Genomic DNA, 22,056 nt, shown 5'->3' on the forward strand with positions numbered 1-22,056 from the left:
AAAAAATGATCAACTGCTTTGAAATTGGGTATTCTGGACCCGATGAAAACACAACAAACTCATTTTTATGGTCCGGTTTTATATAACTTGAGCCCACATCTCATATCGGGATGTTAATCCGTAAAAATTGAAACTCAATTTTGAAGTTTTTTTTGAAAAGAAAATTACGGATTTTATTAACCATGTTAATTTTATAGGTTTTCTAGGTGGACAGCTGTATATAATCTAATTTCTTTTATTATATATTTATATTTAAAAATAAAAAATTATAATAAATATAAGGGTTTTTTTTTTCTTGTTCGTCTTCCTGGGCCTTTAAAAATATTTCATTTTTCAGAACCGGCCCTGTCTGTATGATTTGAATTTTATTTTAGGAAAAGAAGAAATTACTGAAAGTATGAGCGGAAACATTGATGGACAGTATTTTTGACCAAATAGGTCAAGATGACGTAAGTAATTTGATCTAAGGGTGAAAATATATAAGTGAAACACTATCAAAAGTCTTTATTGTTTTAGATGATGAAATAAAATTTCTCTTTTTGACATAGAAAATTCAATCATAAATTTTGTAAATGTAAACGTTTTAGTCTCTCTCTCTCTCTCTCTCTCTCTCTCTCTCTCTCTCTCTCTCTCTCTCTCTCTCTCTCTCTCTCTCTCTCTCTCTCTCTCGTCAATGTAATGAGTTTTATTGTTTAAATCTATAAATTTTAGGATATCATTAATATCTGAAAAATAATAATATTTCAATGGCAAATATTTACTAATAAATTTATCAATAAATTCAAAATGAATTATAAATAATTGTTTTAGAACTGTTAAAAAATTTATAAAAGTTTACAGTTTCATAAAAAATAGTAGTTTTCTTATATTTATATCAATGTTGTAATGAATAACATTGTAATAATGTTGACAAATTCACATTCAAACAGGATAATAGAGAAAAAGAATTATTAAAACTCTAAATTCATTTGAGTTTAAACCCAAAAAACAAATAGATGAATAATTCAACATTTCATAAAACTCAAAATGTATTTAAATGATCAAAATTCTAACACAAAAACAAATAGTGTGAAACAGAGTCATCAAAAACCAAACCCAAAAACCAAATAGTATGTAAACATAATATGTAATGCCTTAAATTTTCAAATAATCTTTTTTTTTTCATTTTTAATTCTCGAAATATTACTCATAAATCCACCTCATTACATAAATTGTAATTTATTTTCAAAACAACATCAGAGTATCCCAAAATCCTCAAATCTTTATCAGCCGACGGATGTGTACAATCGAGCCTTCGCCTTCCCGAAATCTACAGAATACCTGAGACACGTATCACACAACACTATAAGCACGAAGCTTAAGGAGTTCCTCAAAATACCACACACAAATAATTAGCCTCTCATAACTTATTCTCGATAAGGACCCTCCGGTCATGTGTCTCAGTCAGGACCCTCCGGTCTCACAGCTCAGGTTGGACCCTCCGGTCCGGTATCTCGGTGAAGACCCTCCGGTCTCACGGCTCGGGTTGGACCCTCTGGTCCTATCTCAATAATGCACAGGATATTATATAGCATAAATCACAAGACATAATGCACGATATCACATATCTCAGTGTAAACACATAAGATCAACATATACATAGAATAATATGACAGCATAAGTCACAAAGACAATATGCACGATAACATATATCACAATATAAGAAAATAATACCCTCTGATAAATAATGTACTAAGAACCTCCAGTCAATAATGTAAATAAGACCCTCCGATCAATTACACAATGAGACACTCCAGTCAATAACATGAATAAGACCCTCCGGTTAAACATAAATTACCACACATGTAAATATAGTGCGAAGACTCACCTTGCAGAGTAGAGCAATGTATCCCACACTCGAGTTGCTGGTCTAGAATTCGCCTACACATATCACAATCATCTCTACTTAAAAATCATATAAAATGTTAAGCTAACTCCTCTACTAAATCTCAAAAAGGGTGAAAGACCATTTTACCCCTCTATGTTCTCCAAAGTTCACAACTTGACCCAACCCTAAAAGTCAATGGGAGTCAACACTTCATGTTGAATCAACTCGTCGAGTCCCTCAGAACTCAGTAATTCGCGAAAAACCGAGTCAACTCGTTGAGTTGCTAGCCAACTTGTAGAGTACATGCAGCGTCTAGAAAATCGAGAAAAACCCCAACTACTCGTCGAGTTTCCCCATCAACTTGTCGATTTCACTCAAAATCCAAAGATGGGTAAAACCCTCTCAACTCGTCGAGTTGGATGGCAAACTCGACGAGTTCTCTAGCCATTTCTCATTTCAGTCGATTCTAGTGCTCCAAACTCCAAATCTAACCTCTTAGGATGAAGTTACCATGTAAAGTTGCTAACTTTACGATCATGCAAGGCCTCACAATGCTAGAACACTCAACTATGCTCAAGAAGGGGGTTTAGGACATGAAGACGGGTCAAAGCTTCATAAAGCTCGAGACTTTATATACATGGGGCCTAGAGGAGTCTAGATCTGAAACTCATACCCTCTGGACTAGCTTAATCCAAGAATGGTCCTCATTTTGTGTAACACCCCAAAGTTTGGAAAGCCAAGAAAAGAAAGAAAAACCTCAAGTTTAGGGGAGACTCGGCGAGTCCATGGAGGGACTCGGCGAGTCCGAGCGGGATCCGGGTTGTGGTGAAAGCGACCGACTCGGCGAGTCGGCCAAGGAGACTCGACGAGTTGGGTTTGATCGAGGAAAACCCTAAATCCGGGACTTGGAGCCTATTTAAGCGTCTCATTCTCTTTCCTAGGGTTCCTTTACTCCCTTTCTACCTCAGAACACCAAACCCTAGCCGCCATATCCGTTTTTGAGCTAGATCTTGCCTTGAAGAGTGCACTAAAGCTTGGAGGAGGAAGAAAGACCTTGGAGGTGCAAGAAGGGACTGTAGATCTGGGATTGAGGAGTCATTTCAGACCAATTGGAGGTAATAAGCTGTTGCTTGGACTCCCTTTGCATCTAGATCTATTCTTATGTGTGAGTTTTGGTCATTATTGGTATGATATGTAACCAATTCGAGTTGGAGGTTCAGATCTGAGGTTGCTACCTCAGATCCATGTTGGTTTTGGTCTTGAATCCCCTAAAGTATCAGCCCTTGGTATGTTGAAGAGGCATGTTTGCCATAAACCCTAGTTTAGTGTGTTTTGAGCATAGATCTCTCAATCTACACGTAAAGTTTGCCACTTTACGTGGGGAATAGGCCCTAGAAGTATAGATCTATGAGTTGGAAGCTCTGGTTGGCTCGAAAAGCCACTGCATGGATTGAGGACTGGATAGACTCGGCGAGTCCTTCGAGTGGACTCGGCGAGTAGCTTGAAGATGAGGAGGAACTCGACGAGTAGGATGAACAGCTCGTCGAGTCGGATGAAGTTAGGCATGGACTCGGCGAGTTGGATGAACAACTCGACGAGTTGGTTGAAGATTGTCTAGGACTCGGCGAGTCTGTTCTTGGACTCGGCGAGTCAGATCACGAAACCCTAAACCCTTTGAGTTGAGACTAGAATCAGTGAGTCGGGTGGTGACTCAGCGAGTTGGACAGGTCAGGACTTGGAACTAGTTGGACTCGGCGAGTCATGGACTGACTCGGCGAGTCGGGTCGCGAATAAGAAAGACCCTGAGCTTATGAACTCGGCGAGTCTTTAGGAAGACTCGGCGAGTAAGGTTGACCTGGAAGGTTGACTTTAACCAGAGTTGACTTAGTTGACTGTCAGATTAAGTGTTATATGTATATTGATAGCTCGGAGAGCTAGAGGAGCAGCGGTTCAGGGGATTGTCGAGTAGCAGCCAGAGGTTTATCAGCAGGGCTCAGCAGTTCAGGTGAGTCTCCTTCCAGTAGGAATGGGTCTAAGGCCACAATGCCGGCCCGTTTAGCTAGCAGTAGTTTTCGGATGTTGATCTGATATAGTAGTTAGTATGTTTGATGCCTTCGTGGCTCAGACAGGATTTATGTGTTATGTGTTCCGGGCTACGGCCCGAAGTAGTATGCAGTATACGTGTGTTCATGCTAGTTGATATGTTTATGTTATGTTCTGTTCAGTTAGCCCGGACTTCGGTCCGATGCAGGGGACAAGGTCCCAGTTAGTCCGGACTTCGGTCCGATGCAGGGGGCAAGGCCCCAGTTAGCCCGGACTTCGGTCCGATGCAGGGGACAAGGTCCCAGTTAGTCCGGACTTCGGTCCGATGCAGGGGACAAGGTCCCAGTCAGTTTCCGGACTTTGGTCCGATGCAGGGGGCAAGGTCCCAGTTAGTCCGGACTTCGGTCCGATGCAGGGGGCAAGGCCCCAGTTAGCCCGGACTTCGGTCCGATGCAGGGGACAAGGTCCCAATTAGTCCGGACTTCGGTCCGATGCAGGGGACAAGGTCCCAGTCAGTTTCCGGACTTTGGTCCGATGCAGGGGGCAAGGCCCCAGTTAGTCCGGACTTCGGTCTGATGCAGTGGGCAAGGCCCAATATGTGCTTTATATGTTTTTGTGTGGTATGTGGTAGATTGGGGGAGCTCACTAAGCTTCGTGCTTACGGTTTTCAGTTTTGGTTTCAGGTACTCGGTTTTCAAAAGAGGAGCTCGGGAAGATTGCAGAGCACACACCATAGTCAGTTAGCCTGGGAATGTTTGACTCTGATAATGATATTATGTTTTGAATTTAATACTCAAAAGTTATGTTTGACTTATGATATGTTGTTATAAATCTATTTTTAGTAATGTTTAAAAGAAATTTTTAGTCATGATTTTTGGGTCGTTACAAGTTGGTATCAGAGCCTTGGTTTGAGGGATTCGGGCGCACTCCTGAGTGTGTTTGAACTCAAACTAAGGAAGTGGTATATAGTTTTCAAAAGAAAAATCGTAGTTACAAAAGAATTTTGAGAAAAGAAAACAATTTTTAGAAAAAGCAAAAAGAGTTTTGAAAAGAGAAAAGGGTGTGGTGCATGCAATCAGCCGAGCTCAAGTAAGTACTCCCAATTTACCCATACAAGTTATATTATGATTATCAGTATCGGTTTCAGTTTCAGTTCCAGCTTCAGTAGAACAGCATGCTAGAATAGGACTAAGGATCTAGGATGATGCCTTATGTGCCTGCTTTATGTGTTCAGCTTTATGAGAATTGCATGCTAGTATTGAGTAGACAGCAGTAGGATAGCCTGTTTAGGTTATGCCTGGTAGCACGAGCTTAGCATTGTATGCTAGTGTAGTTTCTCGTTATGAGAATAGTTTTGCCTGAGTATGTCTCCTTTATCCGAATGCTGCTTGCTTTGTGCTTTGTGGGACTCCGAGTGGTGGGATTTAGCCATTAGGTGAATACGTCACATCACATGTGAGCAGGGTTGAATAATCTCAGAGTGCTGGATTTGGCCCTACTGCGCAGCTCTCGTTTGAGTCCAACCGTTGTAGGGACGAGACTTTTACTCGAAGGATTATCCGAGCCTCATTACATGTGATGGTATTCAGGTGGTGGCTAATTGGCATAACAAGGAGGCCTTCAGCAGCTGAGGACTGGTTTGAGTAAGAGTCAGAGATTCCCTAGGGCAAGCCTAGGATGAGAGTAGCAGAGATCAGTTGAAGAGTAAAGGGGACTTGGTGGAGTTGAGGTAACTCTTGAGGAAAGTACGGATAGATGTGGAAGGTAGTAGGGGCCCATACTACTGAAAGCAGAGGATCCGTATTCGATTCAAGAGGGGCCGAGGCAAAATCAAGGAACTAGTAGAGTATGCGAGGAATTCCTCAGCAGTAGTATGTAAATTGATCAGGATTTTGTTATATTTTCAGCATGGTGACATTGCGCGAGATACCAGTTAGCAGTTCAAGTGTCGAGGAGGGGTCTGGCTCGGGCTTCAGAGCCGGGCAGCTTGATGATCAGATGAGGGATTTCATTTCCGCAGAGATTACGCGCAACATCATTGATCAGACTCCAGTGATTTTCGGTTCGGTTAGAGAGGCCATTGTGGAGCTCATGGACAGTCATCTTGAGGCCTTTAAGGCCGGGTTAGTTTCAGGACAGATTGGGGCTCGTCTAGGTCCCGAATCTTATGGAGTTCAGGGATCCATCAGGGAGGGAGATCCCATTTCTAGTTCCTGCCATCAGGGGGCAGGGGTGAGTGGGGAATTCTGTCTCCAAGAGAGACCATTGCATGATTGGATAGTTGAGGAAGTTTCGCGAGCCATTCGCGAGGATCTGCCCGACATGGTCGTGAGGATCACTGATAGATTGATAGCGAGGCTTCAGGATCAGACATCTGTTGTTCAGTTAGCAGGCGTTGCCGTTGGGGTAACGCAGGAGCGAGAGTCGGGCAGGGAGTCAGAAGGGAAAAGGAAAATTGATGAGACTCAGGTAGCCACAGGTTCGGGTAAGAGGCCCAAGGGTCCAGATTTGAGGACGAGGAACTATCAGAGCCGCAGTCGATGCGGGAAGTGCGGAAGGACGCACATGGGTGTGTGTAGGCGTAGAAGTGGTGGCGATGCTGGGTGTTTCAAGTGCGGCCAGATTGGTCATTTTAGCAGAGACTGTGTTGTTATCATCGCCCAGGGGCTTGATCCGTTATGTTTCCATTGCAGTCAGAGGGGCCACAAGAAGGCCCACTGTCCGAGTTTGTATCCAGCAGGGCAGGTGCCAGCTCCTGCCCTTGGGACTTCGAGTACCGCCAGCAGTTGTCGAGGCCGGGCAAGGGTGCCTACGGCTCAGAGCCGAGTTTTCCGGTAGATTTCAGCAGGGATTCGAGCAGCACTGAGTAATGAAGGTACGTAACTTTTGTTTTTCTGTCAGCTTATGTCATGATTATATTGTTATGGTTCTGCATCAAATTGTGGTATAAGTGTTGTGTTATAGTGTGGCTTGCTTGTGATTATGTTATATGCCATTTGCATACCTCGGATAATTGGTTGGTAGTTAGGGGATGTGCTCTTATGGAGAAGGTTTCGGAGGATGCAGTAACTGTAGCATGGTTGAGAGAGATTTGGTTCGTTTCACTAGTTCGGAGTGGTTAGTGATTGGGATGGATTGGTTAAATTCCTACCTGGCAGGCTTGGGTTCCCTAGTAGATGATCCGGAATGGTAGTGAAGATCAGGATCTCTTTTGAGTGTGAAGCAGCAAGGGGTAAGCAGGATCGAAGTGGGGGAGAACCCTCCGAGTATTCATGGATAAGAGACACGTAGACCCAGAATGAGTGCGCAGCCTCCGAGAAGAAATGGTAGTAGCACAGTGATGGATGGATTGAGAACTTCAGAATTGGGAGTTCGAGAACTTTTCCCAGCAGCTAGTTCATGTAATCGAGATGGTTAGAAGCTGGTTGGGAATCCAGGAATGGAGGACCACCTGTCGGACGCATGAGAGTCGGAATGAGGATCCTGAGAATGGGTATCAAGAGATGTTTTCGTATTAGTAGCCAGTGTCTGAGGCGGCATGCAGGTTGCGTAGATTCGGGAGTTGGGAGGTTGGAAACTTCCCAACAATAACTTCTTGTATCCGGACTAATAGACGGTTGGTTTGGGAACCAAGCCGAAGAATTCCTCGACGAAGCGCTAAGTATATCAAGGATATAAGATGTCGAGGATGATGCAGAATTCAAAGACTGAGGGCTGGTTTGAGAAATCGGGATGAGGAATCACTAGCGGAACTAGGGATAGTCAGGATGTCCTCGGGATAGAGTAGTAGTAGTGGTGTTGTAAGTCTGCGGGGGTAGCCGTAGCATTCACTAGTAGCCATATAGTACTAGAGAGTTGTAAGTCCGCGAGCGTAGTCGCAGCCTTTATCAGATTGGTAGGTGGCATGAGCGCGGGTTGGACGCGGAAAAGTAGTAGTACCCACCAGTTCTAGTGCAGCAGTGAGGATATGGGAATCCACGGGTTAGATTTCGGATTTCCCAAATGGTTCAGTGATGGCTAAGTCAGCAATTTTGGCTATAGAACATTGCATCAATTATGAGATCAGAGTAGTAGTGGACCGTTGGGGTTCGGGTATGTTAAGGGCTACCGTCAGTCTGGGAGCCATCATGATGTTAGTCGTGGAATTGATGATGTCAGGATGTGTCGAATGGACCCGATCGGTTGGATCGGAAGATTGTTAGAGCCGCAGTGACAGGATAACTAGTGAAAACTAGCTCCAGAGAAAGATTTTGTTCAGAAGTCGTAGAAGCGACTAAGTGAGGAGTCCCTTGACTCCACAGTTGGGTTGGAGTTCAATGTTTCAGGCAGCTCAGTGTTTAAGCCAGTTCAGTGTTTCAGGCAGCTCAGCGTTTCAAGCAGTTTAGTGTTTCAGGCATGTTCATTATTGCAGGCAGTTCAGTGTTTGGAAGGTTTAGGGTTTTGGGTCAGTAGTGTATTTGTGTTGGAATGCAAGTGCTGACGGTATAGTTGGTTGATTTGGAAATGGCAAGTACCTCTCAGCAGGATCAGTTGAGCCTTTTGCCGAGTATAAGTGATCTGTAAGGATAGCTAGGCAGGTAGCTTTTCATTCAGGAGGGAAGGCTCGAGTTAGTAGGAGATGAGTAATCAGGTGGGATAAAAGCAAGCTGGTTCCAGCAGCATCGTTTCTGTATGAGCGGCAGAATGGATAGAACAGTTATAGATAGTCGAAGTATCTTCAGGAGTCGCTGGAAGAGACTAGGAGTTTGCGATGGAGTGTAGTGACCGGTGGGAGTCCGGTAACTCAGATATCGGGAGATTGGTTAGACCAGAATAGTCTCGGTGCATCCGGTAGGCGGATGGGAGGCAGCAGGATTTTCAGTCGGAGGATGTAACGTTGAGGAAATTATGGAAAAGAGAGGGATCCAGTATGTTCCATCGGTAATGATCGGCATGGTGAGTGGCTGGAGTGTCGGACAAAAGGGTGTTAGATTTTCCAGACAGAGAGTTGGAGGCAGTTCGCAGGCAGTTGATCATAGCAAACTTCGAGGACGAAGTTTAGTTTAAGTGGGGGAGAGTTGTAACACCCCAAAGTTTGGAAAGCCAAGAAAAGAAAGAAAAACCTCAAGTTTAGGGGAGACTCGGCGAGTCCATGGAGGGACTCGGCGAGTCCGAGCGGGATCCGGGTTGTGGTGAAAGCGACCGACTCGGCGAGTCGGCCAAGGAGACTCGACGAGTTGGGTCTGATCGAGGAAAACCCTAAATCCGGGACTTGGAGCCTATTTAAGCGTCTCATTCTCTTTCCTAGGGTTCCTTTACTCCCTTTCTACCTCAGAACACCAAACCCTAGCCGCCATATCCGTTTTTGAGCTAGATCTTGCCTTGAAGAGTGCACTAAAGCTTGGAGGAGGAAGAAAGACCTTGGAGGTGCAAGAAGGGACTGTAGATCTGGGATTGAGGAGTCATTTCAGACCAATTGGAGGTAATAAGCTGTTGCTTGGACTCCCTTTGCATCTAGATCTATTCTTATGTGTGAGTTTTGGTCATTATTGGTATGATATGTAACCAATTCGAGTTGGAGGTTCAGATCTGAGGTTGCTACCTCAGATCCATGTTGGTTTTGGTCTTGAATCCCCTAAAGTATCAGCCCTTGGTATGTTGAAGAGGCATGTTTGCCATAAACCCTAGTTTAGTGTGTTTTGAGCATAGATCTCTCAATCTACACGTAAAGTTTGCCACTTTACGTGGGGAATAGGCCCTAGAAGTATAGATCTATGAGTTGGAAGCTCTGGTTGGCTCGAAAAGCCACTGCATGGATTGAGGACTGGATAGACTCGGCGAGTCCTTCGAGTGGACTCGGCGAGTAGCTTGAAGATGAGGAGGAACTCGACGAGTAGGATGAACAGCTCGTCGAGTCGGATGAAGTTAGGCATGGACTCGGCGAGTTGGATGAACAACTCGATGAGTTGGTTGAAGATTGTCTAGGACTCGGCGAGTCTGTTCTTGGACTCGGCGAGTCAGATCACGAAACCCTAAACCCTTTGAGTTGAGACTAGAATCAGTGAGTCGGGTGGTGACTCAGCGAGTTGGACAGGTCAGGACTTGGAACTAGTTGGACTCGGCGAGTCATGGACTGACTCGGCGAGTCGGGTCGCGAATAAGAAAGACCCTGAGCTTATGAACTCGGCGAGTCTTTAGGAAGACTCAGCGAGTAAGGTTGACCTGGAAGGTTGACTTTAACCAGAGTTGACTTAGTTGACTGTCAGATTAAGTGTTATATGTATATTGATAGCTCGGAGAGCTAGAGGAGCAGCGGTTCAGGGGATTGTCGAGTAGCAGCCAGAGGTTTATCAGCAGGGCTCAGCAGTTCAGGTGAGTCTCCTTCCAGTAGGAATGGGTGTAAGGCCACAATGCCGGCCCGTTTAGCTAGCAGTAGTTTTCGGATGTTGATCTGATATAGTAGTTAGTATGTTTGATGCCTTCGTGGCTCAGACAAGATTTATGTGTTATGTGTTCCGGGCTACGGCCCGAAGTAGTATGCAGTATACGTGTGTTCATGCTAGTTGATATGTTTATGTTATGTTCTGTTCAGTTAGCCCGGACTTCGGTCCGATGCAGGGGACAAGGTCCCAGTTAGTCCGGACTTCGGTCCGATGCAGGGGGCAAGGCCCCAGTTAGCCCGGACTTCGGTCCGATGCAGGGGACAAGGTCCCAGTTAGTCCGGACTTCGGTCCGATGCAGGGGACAAGGTCCCAGTCAGTTTCCGGACTTTGGTCCGATGCAGGGGGCAAGGTCCCAGTTAGTCCGGACTTCGGTCCAATGCAGGGGGCAAGGCCCCAGTTAGCCCGGACTTCGGTCCGATGTAGGGGACAAGGTCCCAGTTAGTCCGGACTTCGGTCCGATGCAGGGGACAAGGTCCCAGTCAGTTTCCGGACTTTGGTCCGATGCAGGGGGCAAGGCCCCAGTTAGTCCGGACTTCGGTCTGATGCAGTGGGCAAGGCCCAATATGTGCTTTATATGTTTTTGTGTGGTATGTGGTAGATTGGGGGAGCTCACTAAGCTTCGTGCTTACGGTTTTCAGTTTTGGTTTCAGGTACTCGGTTTTCAAAAGAGGAGCTCGGGAAGATTGCAGAGCACACACCATAGTCAGTTAGCCTGGGAATGTTTGACTCTGATAATGATATTATGTTTTGAATTTAATACTCAAAAGTTATGTTTGACTTATGATATGTTGTTATAAATCTATTTTTAGTAATGTTTAAAAGAAATTTTTAGTCATGATTTTTGGGTCGTTACATTTTGTACCAAATATTCACAAACTCAAATAAGAAGAGATCTAAGAATTGGAAATCCAAGGTGAAGACTTTATACCTCCATCTGGATGCCAATATGATGTAGATGCTGGATCTACCAACTTCCCCTCGATTCAAGCCTTCAAGTCCTCAAGCCTCCTTTCAAAACTCCTCAAAAGCCACCTTCTAAGCTCTCAAACACATACAAGAAGGTTCCAAATCGATCGGGGGTTTTCTATGGGTGATAAACTGATGAGGGAGGCGGGGTAAAGGAGCTAAAGCCCTTTAAATAGGGTGCAAGCCCAAATAATTAGGGCTACATCAAACAGACCCAACTCGTCGAATCCATGCCTCCGACTCAACGAGTAGACATCATATTCCGTGCGTTCTGATCAACTTCTACACAACGAGTTGGGGCCAACCAACTTGTCGAGTAGGCCCCTCAAATTGCACAAAACCCTCAAGTTCCACATCCAGGATTCGGGGTGTTACATAATATGAAATCAATAGTACACAAACCTTCACCTACTCAAATTAAATCGTCAAAATCATATATTATTTTTCTTGATTTGGAATTAACAGTTTTGGTTTACCTTCTCCAGAAGTACGCTCTGCCATTAATGATGATGGTCGTTTGGCTGAGGACATTGTTGTCGGAATATCAACATCGTAAACATCTTCCAAGTTGTGTTTTAATTCTTCATGTCCAGACACTTTTTTAAAGGATGTCCTCTTAGTTAGTGGACCTCTTGCAATACTTTTATCAAGAATCGAAGCGGATGTGGTGTTATCACCGGTAAATTAAACAAAACAACATCCTAAATGTAGAAAATAAATTCATATGTCAATCTAAAAGTTAATAATAATTTTAAGTATTTAAAATATTAGATTTAGTTATATTATATTTTAAAATGCTCAAATTTAATATGTCTTACGATTCGAATTTTGCCGATAAAACATTTAACGAATCGGATTATGTAGCCTACATTTGTAGTACATAGAAATATGTTAGTTGATCAACTGAAATATAGAAAACAAAATTTAATAAGCATAGTGTTTGTATTATTCTTTGTAAAAGAATGTTACCTGTTCGATGTTAATTTTTTTCCAATTCAGCAATGATTCTCTTATCAGCAGTGAACTTTGGAAATCCAAAACCATCAACTTTGTTCTTCAAATTATAATGTGAATTTTGAATTTGGAATGCCAACTTTTTATCCAAAAGTACATTCAAAGCAGATGAATAAATCTCCATATTACCCTCCTCAAATAGAAAAAAAAATGAACGGTTATAAAAATAGATAGACAAAAAGTAAAAATTAGTTTTATGGAAATGAAGTTAATATTGACAACCTCATCAAACTTTTGAAGCAACTCTTGTGCATTTTTTTAAAAAGTTTCTTTGCGTCACGGTCAAATAACGTAAGTGACAAACAACTGGTGAAGTCTTGTAGTCTGATGGTGATTTTAAAACTAAAACCATTATTATAAAGAAAATTTAATATAAAATTAATAAATTTAGTCAAAGATTATAAGAATATGTATAGAAGAATTATTGAAAACCTTGGAACAACAAATATGCCTTTGTTCATGCAAATTGAAGTATAACTAGAAAAAACTTCTTTATATTGCTTTTGGTCATCATCTATTAAAATAACTTTTATGGATTTCTCTTGACCTTTAGTTCAACCCAAATAATACCATTCCACATTCGTACACACATACTTAATCGTATCAACAACAATCAATGTTTTTTTAGAAATATTGATGTAACTTTGAATTATATAATAAGAAAAGTAAAATGAAATATGAGGGTAAAAATATTCCAAAAACTATTATTATTCCAACTCTAACGTCCCAAATTCCATACTAGAATTTTCATTTTTAAAATAATATAAACACCCAATTTTAATAAAGTTACATTCAAGTCAAACCATTTGTTCATAAACCATTGTTCAGAAATCAGAGTTATCAAGAAGACAACGTGGAATCTCGAATCATAAATATTTTGATGTGTGTGTATATTTCCACCTTCGTAATCTATTAAGTACCTGTAAAACATTTAATCTACAATTGTGTACATAAATCTTAGTGAGTTCCCAAAACAATCACATACAACACATCATAATAATCAGCTATAGGTTATTAGTAGCTAGCCTAGGACTACCAGTAGTTCTGAATCTCATATACAACATAACAATATAAACAAATATCGTTATTAACAACCCTGGGGACTATTGGAAGTCCCGGTGGGCTAACAACATGCCCTATGGATTGACAACCCACCTCACATGTTATCAACAACCCTGGGGACTACAGCAGTCCCATGGAGTCACAACAACTTAGGAGTTATCAGCAACTCAGTTCACATATAACAGCGATTAACAAATAAGACTCAATTGGTCATCATATATACATTACCACACAAGAAGATATAATGAGAAGGCGCGCCTCTCAATAGCAGGTAAAGACAACAGGTCTCACACATCAATAATCCTACAAAGCACCTAGAAGCAATAAAGAATACCATCTCAGTCAACACTCTAAAACCTATAAATTGACCAAAATTCAACTATGCTCAAAGTTAATACCCAAAGTCAAACTCATCTGGTCTCGATGTCGTAGCCACTCATAGGCCACTTAGCGGGTGCCACATGACAAAACAGTCGACAACCCCCAGCTGCCACGCCGTGGCGGCCAAAATGCCATGTCGTGGGAACTGGCTTTCTACCACTTAATGTATTCAACTCTTGATCCATTAAACCACTCCTTCAAACTTTCCAGAAATCTTCCTAAGGTATAATGCATCACAAATATTGATGATTTTTCATCCATGCATGTCCAATGTAAGTCTAAAGCTCCAACTTAGGTTAAAATGGGGAAATAACACCACAGTCTCATGCATGAAGCTTAATATGCCAACAAACCCCTGATCCGAGACATATGTATACTAGGGGACCTTAATAACCCATAAAGTTATTAACTTTATGGGATTCATGCACTCCTCTCAACCCAAAAATGGATAAAAGTGGGTAGAGACCTAGATTTAGAATGCTTCAATGAAAAAGGCAGAGATTTTATACCTTTAAAAGGTCAAAAAAGAAGTTAAGACACAAAATCTATGTTGGAACCAAGCACCCAAACACTAATATAAGCTCCTTTATTCTTAAACATTCTCAAGAGTGGATTTACACACTCAATAAACATGTTTGGAGGCTAAGGTTTGGAGGGGATTCGATCTTAGAGAGTGGAGGTTGTCAAATGAGGAAACCCTAGGAGTTAGTGCCATTAAATAAGGCACCAATCCTGAAATTAGGGTTTTGCAAAGATCTAGTATGCTCAAAAATCATATTAAAGTAGTATTGTTACTTAACATATGATACTAATGGGTCACACAAACAACAACTTGATATAATTGATTTCAATAAATATTCAATAAAACTCTTATAATTATTTGGGAATTATTTATTTCATGGAAATAATAATTTTCATTAGCAAGTAACCTAATATATCATATTGTATGATTTATAAAGTCATGTACAACATTTTGGACCTTAATAACTTTTTGTCTTTTACAAAAAGACAAAATTTATATTTTATATTCTTCGAGTTTATAATTTTTAAACAAATCTTCTTCTTTTTGAAAGCATGGGCTAAAAATTAGATGGAAAAAAAAAGTGATGCTCTTTTGCATTCTATAATAAAAAGAAATAGGTATGGGTGCATGCATGGGGGAGAATCTTGTCTAAAGGTCTTGTTGGTGTCTCTAAAGTTCATCATTATTTATCAACTTCCAAGCCTCCCAATAGGATCCAAATAACTAAAAAGATTGTTATTTGTTCTTTTTTTTCTTTAGAGTTGTTTTCTTTCCATAATTTGCAAGAAGATCCTTGTTAGGTTATAAACTAATTTAAGTTAGTCAAATTATCAAGTCTTCAATTGCTAAATCTCTTGTTTTTGAAACTATTGTTAGAATAAAAACCCAACAATTGGTATCAAATCCACCTTGCAAGTTTGGTTAGATTTTTTGATTTTTGGAAATCTTGGTTTTTGGAGAACATGGATAACTTGGTTTTATATAAAAACAAATTCATACATATTTTATATGACAACTTTATAATTGTTATTTTATGTGACAAAAGTTATCATGAATCTTTTATGTGACAAAGGTTGTTTAATGTGTATGTTGATATGTATGATGTGCATAAACTAGCCAATGACCATTGTCTTTGTGGTGTTGTTGTGTTTGTTGTTTTAAAAGAATGGCTGTGATAATTTATTTATTTATATGGTATGTAAAAATTTAAATAGGTTAGTTTTTTGGTTTATTTTTGTAAATAGTATATTAGTTGTTCGAAATAATTTAGTTGTATAAAAGTGTAACAAGAAATGAAGTTGGACCATTTTTTGAAGACCAAAGCGTAATTTTCGAGTTTAAAAGCATGCTAAAAGTTGGTAACGGTTTCTAAAAAGTGTCACTAAGGCTATTTAATAAGGATTGTTGGAATTTTAGCGATAGTTACTGAAATATTGCTATAAAGAAGCTTTTTCCAATCTCTTGAAAACAAATGGTGTTTTCCGAAGTGGAAGCTTCTACAACAACATAACAAGAAGATTGTTTCTCCCTTAAAATGTACCTTTAGGAAAGGACTTCACATTTTTTGTGTTGGCTCACAAAAAATGTCATTAGTTAGTTATGTTTATGGACATATATTTTATACATGTTTGTGTTGTTTATTTTATGTAATTATTATGTGTGGTAGATAAATTAGTTTTTTTCACATGCTAAACTAATTTTTGGATAAAATAAACATCACATAGAGTTTAGTTTTCAAAATTCATAACGTGGGCATAAGATGTAATAAGTTATTATTTTAAAGTAAAATCCGGTTTTATAAAAACGTTAATAACGTCAAATTTTGAAATACTCAAATGTAAGTTTTAAAATGGTGATTTTTATAACTTATACAAACTCAATATATATAAGTAATAAAACGAAGTCTTATTAAAGATATAAAATATTCGAATGCACTCAAACTTAATACCCGTTATTAAAATTAAATCGTATCAAATTATATAAAAACTAGCTTTTTTATAGAACTTTTAAAGTGATTTTATTTTGAAAATTGGTATTGTGGTTTATATATGCACGTAATAACTATGATAGCATATGTTTTTAGAACTATAATTATAAACCATATAAAATACCCTTTTACAAACCTCAAATCTAAGTAATCCACTTTGTAGAACACTAACACATTTCTTGTATGCGCTAGTGGGACAAAGGTCACCTAACCACTTAGTGTTATCTTTCGATGGTCGGGGTGTCTTCATGATTTATATAACAAAGTTATAGGACGATTACACAAGTATTTCAAATTGGATGATTTGATCGGAAATCTTTTGTGATAAAGGATACCTAAGCAAGAGTGTTTTGAGGCATAGATGAAATCAAACATGTCTAACTAAATTTGTTATTAGCGATCTCATAAATTTAGGACTTATATAATAAGATATAATTGATAATCGATATCTACCGGTTTCAATTCAAATGGATAGGATAAAGGATAGCTAACTATTTTTTTGTTTTGCAACTTGGATCCTAGACTTTGATAATTAATGTTTTTGGAAAGTAAAAGGGTATTAATTATTAAAAAGCTTAAATATTGAAAATACGAAATGAATTTTGTTAAAATTTTGTAGTTAAATAATCCATTCTCGTTATCATGAATTGTCATTTTTCTTTAGCGACTTAATGAAACAATAACGTTTACTAGATACAACTTAAATGAATGAGTTTGTCTTAAGAGACAATCTCGTGAGAGATATGTAATTGTATACACTTAAAGGTCCTAGTCCTAAAGTATTTGCTTTGAGCAATAAGACTCAACATGATAACTAGTAAAGGCATCGTTGTGATACTAAAGATGTTTCTGACATCAAACTAGGAATAACACAGCCCAAAAGAGTCACCTTATGTGAACTAGGAAATTACAAGAAAATGTATATATTGTAGCGGAAGGTTGCTATGGAACGTATTGTCGTTGTAATTCAGCAACAGATCGTGCTATAGAATTTCGTTCCATAGCTAGATTGCTACCACATTTTCTACGGAATTAATTTTTGGTAGCGAAAATGAGAATTGCTATGAAAATTGTTACAGACTTGAAATCGATTGGTAATATTGCTACGGATATTGCTTTAGAAACGCCATTTGTGGCAATTTTTCAATGAAAATTGTTATGAAATTACTTTTTGTTGTAATTCTTCTACGGAATTAAATATCATGGTTAATCTGCAATGGAAATTTTCAACAGAAAAAAAAAATCCATAGCTGCTTTGCTACGGGAGTAGCATTTATAACTATTTACCTACAGAATTGTGCTACGAAATTCTATTTTCATTGGTTGTTTGCAATGGAAAAAAACCTAGCGAAGTTATATTCGGTAGATATTACTCAATATTTCAAAACCTAACATATAGAAACATACATAAAATAATTACCAAAATTGTATACATAATTATAGGTTATAAAAAATATAGAAACGTTATTATACTTATTAACACAAAATAACAACCTTAACAAACTACAAATGCATACAAAGTTCACCCATTGTCAATTAAGTAACATACACTAAATTAACATACATGTCAAAATTGATAATTATATATATATATATATATATATATATATATATATATATATATATTAAAGGTTGACCAAGTTAAGAATAGTAAACTTTTGTTAACTTTCATTTTGCCACACGACTTTCTAAACTTTTACACTTTTGTTCCCTTAATAAACTTTTGTTGACCTTCATTTTGCCACATTACTTTCCAAAATTTTACACTTTTAGTCCCGTATTAGATGCCTTCTAAAAATATGATATTCCTATGAATTCTGATCATGTAACAACATAACAATTTACTAATCAAGTAACAATATCAACTAACTACTTATCAACTACCTTACTTTACATTCATATATTAAATGAAAAGTGTCTACATATCATTAGTTGTCATACTATGAAAGCGTCAAAAAACTACTCATAAATGATCCCAAACTCCCTAGCAAACCTAACGAAACAAGCCTCCCACAAAAAAAAAATTCACACCTGAACAACCATTTGTTTCCATACACAAAAGCCTCTGACACACTAATCATAAAACTATGCATTATACAAGTTCTATAGAAGCCATGGAAGTCTATGACTTCTAATCAAGTAACAACATAACGATTTACTAATCAAGTAACAACATCAAGTAACTACTTATCAACTAACTTACTTTACATTCATATATTAAACCAAAAGAGTCTACATATAATTAAGTGTCGTAATATGAAAGCATCAACTAACTACTCATAAAAGATCCTAAACTCCCTAGTAAACATAACGAAACAGGTCTCCCATTAACAAATTTCACACCTAAACACCCATTTGTATCCATACACAAAAGCCTCTCACACACTAATCACAAACTATGCATTACACAAGTTCTATAGAAGCCATGGAAGTTTACATGTTTTCTCCCGACCCTATTCAATTGGAGATGAACCTTGGAACAAGTTGCTTTAAGATTCCATGTACCTTTTGTTCTGCGATAGGCATCGTTCAATAGGTCCAAAGCTTCCTGCTTCATCTGTCTGCCTTTTGTCATCATCATCATTCCCAGGACAAATGTTGCATCCAAATATCCCAATGCAGATGCTTCTTCAAGCATTGCTTTCCCTTCATCATCTTCCAAGAATAATACATTCATTTGAAAAAAAACACACAATTTCTAGTTAAACTAATGAAAAACAAGAAACAAATTAATAATATGTAGATAAAAGAGTACCATTCCATCCCTGAACATATATTTGGTTTTTTCAAGTCTTTGCATTTGTTGACGAGTGCATATTTCTCATCAGACCAAAGACAAAAATGTAATCCATCTATCTCCATCTGTTTGTATATTTCTTCCATTTTTCCTACCTCGTTCAAGATTTTGCAACTGAAAACAAAACACAATATTGGCCCCTAACTATAAGCACAAATCAAATATACACATGTAATAGAAGGATTAAAGACGAAACTTACACAACCTTCATCTTGAAAGCGTCGACTACTGGAATTTTCCTTTTCTTTCTTGGTTTCATCTTCGAAGAAGTACTGGCTTCCATAAAATTATTCCTCGACTAAGATAACGATTCTCTAAACACGATTTTAGGATTTTCTTTTATGGTCAAATTTTGATCTTGGGGTTGATTGCAAGTTACTAAAATAATCTTGAAGAATTGAGAAGACGTGATTTGTTGAAAAAATTATGGCACCCAGAAGATGTTGACTATAAAATGACCTAATTTCCCTCATACATACAATGCCTTATATTTGATTAGTAAGGGTAGTTTTGTCAAAATTCAAAATTAAAAAAAAAAACAACCTTTTTTAAAACACAACTGACACAATTGATATATGACTTTTTAATCTAGGTAAAAAAATTATGGTTTAGGGTTTAAGGGTAATGGCATTAAGTCAAATGGTTTAGGGTTTAAGGGTAATGGAATTAAGTCATATGGGCTATGGTTTAAGGGTAATGGCATCAACCCAATGCACACGAACCATGACCTATTTGTCATCCATTGGTATTAACATGACACTATAAGCCACTACCACCCAATGCACACGGACCATGGCCCATTTGCCATCCATTGGTCTTAACATGACACTATAACCCACTACCACCGAATACGCACGACCCATGACCTATTTTTCATCCATTGGTCTTAACATGACACTATAACCCACTACCACCCAATACACAGGACCCATGACCCATTTGTCATCCATTGGTCTTAACATGATACTATAAGCCACAACCACCCAATGCACACGAACCTTCACCCATTTATCATCTATTGGTCTTAAGATGACACTATATGTGACAACCCTATATTTTTCCAAAAGCATTGTAACGCTCGAAAGCTAAATACAACGAAATTAACCTCGAAAATAAAGTGTTCAAGTATCTAAGTTGGGATGCATCGAATATTAGATATCATGCCAAGGTTTCCAAAAACATAAAGAACGCTCAAAACCGGGTTATATTGAAGAAATTATAACCACTCGTATATTTACGACGCGACGTTAAAACATTATTTGACGTAAAAAGTAGAATCTCAATAAAATGCATTTTAAGCCTTAAGTATCTAAACAAAAGTCGTAGATCTCGTTGAAAGGTGAACGTGCATAAAAAGATCGCCCAAATTGGACCTCGTATGAAGAAGTTACGAATTTTCAAAGTTTCGTAACGGTAGTAGAGGGCTAAAAACTCGGATTTAAGATCGAGTGTTATTTAGCTAACGCAACCTAAACGAAAGTTGAAGATCTCCTCAGTAGTAATAAAACAATAAAAAGACAAACGAAAACCGACGTCGAATAAAGAACCTATGAATTTTTAACGAACTTTAGGAGGCCCGGCCTATTAAAAATATATCATTAAAAATAAAGTCAAAACTAGCCGACGAAGTCTAAATGAAAGTTGTAGAGCATAATCTCACCTACGCGTGGATATAAAGAACGCGAAAAACAGAGCTCGTACGCGAAAGTTACGGAATTTGGAAGTCGGAAGCAGGGATTACGCCCCGCGTACTAGACCCAGCGTCGAGTCCCATCGGCCTGCCCAAGCTACGTTTAGCTAGACCCGAGTCGTAAGCCATGACGCCATTCTACGCCCCGCGTAACCAAGAACGCCCCGCGTACCGAGTACGCCCAGCGTACTCCGGAAGTACGCGCCGCGTACGAGGGTTTCCAGCCCTATAAATAGAAGGCATGAGCTCGAGTCTTTGCACACTTTTCTCAATTCTTCAGTCACTCTCACTCCCTTCCAAGCACCAGAGACCATTCCCTCACCTCGGTTTCCGCACTCGAGCCCCGACGAAAGATTTACGCTGCAGAGATCCCTGAAGAGCCCGACGACGCAACCATCCGCGGACGAAGTTCTGCTCAACCCTAGCCTCTCTCTTCGAAACGGGTGAGTTCATACCCCTACTTTTCAATTCTTTTCACGTTTTAGGGGGGGGGGGGGGGAATACCAGTACATTACAAATCAAAGTATTATCTTTATAATATCGTTCTTATAGAGTGTTGATACATAAATAACTTTATGTTTTAAAAGGGATATTATATCGCCAAGTTGTTATTACCAAATGGGAACATACTTTTGACAAACTATAATGAGCATAGTATTCAAGTGATTCATACATTTTACATATACATCTCGACAAATGAAATGCTTTCAAAAGAAGTACAGTCTTTTATCATCGTAAATCTGTTTATACCTAGTAATGTGAGACAGCTTCACGTATGTTCGAGTATGCATTATTAAGTCCTGTATTATATACCATAATCCCTTGTAGGGGGAGCGTGATACTTGTGTATAGATCTATACGGGATTGACAATCCCACACCTAAACTGTTAGCTACAGCTAGGCCGGCAGGCCTGGGGTGACAAATGTCATAACAGTTCCAACGCCTGAAGACCGTTGTTACAGGCCAACAATGTCATTAGCATGGTTATAAAACTCACATAAAAGTATAAAAACAAGTTAGATTTACGAGATTCATATATGCATTTCAGTTTTCCATTTTATCGTTAATACAAATTTTATCACTATTATTCAAGTATGGAAAACACAAACGCACTCCAACACGGGAAACTTTACAAATCATTTATAGAAAATATTGGATTTTCTGAAAACCTCGTTCATCGGTTTACTATCAAAAAGGACATACTTTTTCAATACAAAACGCTTATGAACTCACCAACTTAATTGTTGACACTTTTTCGAAACCACTTGTATTTCTCAGGGAATCAGTAATACAGGTAACCACC

The sequence above is a fragment of the Lactuca sativa genome, chromosome 1 (genome assembly GCF_002870075.4).
Source record: "Lactuca sativa cultivar Salinas chromosome 1, Lsat_Salinas_v11, whole genome shotgun sequence".
NCBI classification, from domain to species: domain Eukaryota; kingdom Viridiplantae; phylum Streptophyta; class Magnoliopsida; order Asterales; family Asteraceae; genus Lactuca; species Lactuca sativa.